Here is a 2,983-nt window from a genome sequence, read left to right on the forward strand (position 1 = left end):
GAGCACTTCCCACTACTCTAGTATCTCTAGAATCTTGCTCTCAAAATAAAAAATTAAGAATAGAAACTTAAAATGTTGTAGGATGTTGGGAAAAATGATGATATCAGTAAAGCTGGTCACAGTTCAGCAAACAGATGATGTTTAACGATTACAAGTAATACACTGAACAGCCCACCTGAGCAACTGATATGGGATTGATCTAGACCATCCAAAAAATGCACTGAACCTCTCCCAAATTACTCCCTGTACTTATTGTAATGGATCACTCTTTCAACCAAGCTCACAATAATAACCAATAAAAAACAAACCCAAATTTTAAAACCCACAAAAGAACCAAAGAACTCTAGTTTATTATCAGCTAGCCTTCACTGAATGAATTACTGCTTTAAAGAAGAAGATATTTATCGTAAAATTCCAACATTGTATTTAGCAGGAGTAAGTGTACTTAAAACTCATTCTTTGGTTCCACTCTCCTCCTTTGTAGCCTAATCATATACTGTAACTTATTTTCAATTAAAAGAATGAGAGTTTTTGTGTACATGAATGGGAGTGGGTTTCCAAATTTCTGAGGTTTTTTTAACATGCATTTTACCAGTGGATATAAACTTGAGTATTTCACAAGACAATTACCACTGGTATTTGCCAGAGGAACTAGGAAAACAAATATCAGCTTATTCTTGATTTTACTATAACTGCCCACAGAGGTTGTTTTAGAAATTGTTGGGAGGTACATCTACACCAAAGTGTACTTGCCATAACAAAGATTTCCCTCCATGTAGATCTCCTGACAGCCATGTCCCAACAGGCTCCAGGTCGTTCATACGCATACCACGTATTGTTCAAAGCAGACTTGCTTTAAGCAAGATTAAATACCTGTTCAGTTTGAACTGTCCCAGTGCCAGGATAAACTACACTAAACTAGTTCAGATGATTATCCCGCTGGGCACCAATGGCCTTTGAAACTCCCAGAACCCCAGAATCTGCTGCTTCTGGGAATTATGCCAGGAGCTGTGGGATAGCTCTCCACAGAGGACATTACAAATTAAATATTTTAGAAGTGTGCTTGTGTTTACATGAAGCAAGGCTGCAGTTCAGCATATGAGTCAGCATGGTTTGCATCCACTCAGAACAGAGCAGTGCAGTTGGGAACTATAAATTTTCTAGGGAAACGAAGGGCGTGAAATGATTCCCCCAGGGGAATACAGTCAGGCCACACCTAGCAGGAGCTAACACTCACCTGAAGACAGGAATTTTGTTCAGAGCTTTATTGTGAAAAAGCCCATGACTTTCCTCTGGTGACTGCAGAAGTTTCTACACACAACAGACAATTTGGTCCTATCTGTATTAGAGAGGTTAGTAATGGTACCATGGCCAGATAAACTTACAGGCATACACATCCATGCTAGGATAGAACTCTATAAGCATCACAATTAACACTCAACTACTTTAAAGTGAAAGCTGAATTATATTTCATATCAGAATAGCAAATCAAAATTTTAACTGCATCTCACTTAACAGAGTAACATCTAACAAAGCCTTCAGACAGATAAACAAAGCAGAACTGAAACTGTGCAAACTACTCTAGTGCGTCTCACCACGCTGTTACCTACAGCCAGATGCATTTAAGGACCAGGCCAAAACCCTTTTATTGTGGCCTCAGGGGGCAGAGGAAAACAAAGTGACATCTCAAGCCTCTCACATCCCACCAGGGAGCAACGTCTCTTGGCAAGAACAGCTGTCAAGCCTGTGTTTGAGGAGCAGGGCACATTACCACTCTTCCTTCCCAGTCTCCAGAACAAGCACTTGTATCTCATGAAGGCTCCAAAATGACCATAAAGAAACCAGGACTGTTTCTCCAAAAGCTCAGGCTGGACTTCTGCTGCTGCTGGTTACACAGAGCCAGCAGGCAGCACATCCTCGCTGTTGAGGAACCACACTTCCAGGTCTGAGGTAACAACACCTCAGTGTAGTAACACCACACACAGCTCTGTTGACACAAACCTCGTTAGCCACGTGAATCAGTCACGAGTGGTTTCAGTTTTCTGGTGGCTGTTGTTTTCATTTTAAACATATGAGATTAAGATATGAGGCTGAGAACATTCTTCAACATGATACAGTTTGGTTTACTCTTCCAGAAACACATTTGCCCATTATAAAAATAACCAGACTTGCTCAGAACACATCAGAGGGACTGCTTGCACAGCTAGAAGAAGTAGGTACCAACCAGGACAAGAGTAATGTCTTTCAGCACGTGAGATGCTATCTGAACTAGCATCAGTCTATGATGACACTTACAACCGTCAAAGACACAATATCAAAACTAAATGAGTAATGTTCACTTCCTATTTTCATTCCCAGGCTTCATGCTGCTGCCCCCTGCCAAGTAATAAACTTGAGTACACTCAGTCTTCGAAAGACCACTCAAGGCTCTCTTAAAAGAGTCAGAATCCATGATCATGATCCATCAGATTTCAAGAAGTGTTATTAGTAGAATGGATGCAAAGGTGCAATTAAGTACTCAGCTCTGCAACACTGGGTATCCACGCTCTATGTAAAACCCTACAAGCACTGCACTGATAACTATCAGCATACCCTACTCATTTTTCTCCTATTAATCACAACACCACATTGTTTCCCCCCTTTTCTAAACGTCACATTGTTATCTGAAGTCCGGACAAGTAGGGGCAAGCTGGAACCCCACTGCAGACCCGTTTAAGCCAAGGCGAGCGCTCCAAACCAGCTGGGGGGCTCTGGGCCGAAGCGGTTCCGTGCACCACTCCACAAGCACCCTGTTGATTCTGTCCGCCTTTCCCGGTATCCTGCTAAGCTGCAACCAGCCAGCATCATAAACTCCCTCTTTCTTTACATCACACGTGCGCGCTGCCGCCGCCTGCGATGCCTTTCCTTTTCCAGCTGAAAGAAGAGACAAAACTCCTTCAAACATTTCTCAGCCCCGCTGCGATGCGGCCCCTGCGCCGCGGGC

This window comes from Parus major, chromosome 2 (genome assembly GCF_001522545.3).
Source record: "Parus major isolate Abel chromosome 2, Parus_major1.1, whole genome shotgun sequence".
In the NCBI taxonomy this organism is placed as follows: domain Eukaryota; kingdom Metazoa; phylum Chordata; class Aves; order Passeriformes; family Paridae; genus Parus; species Parus major.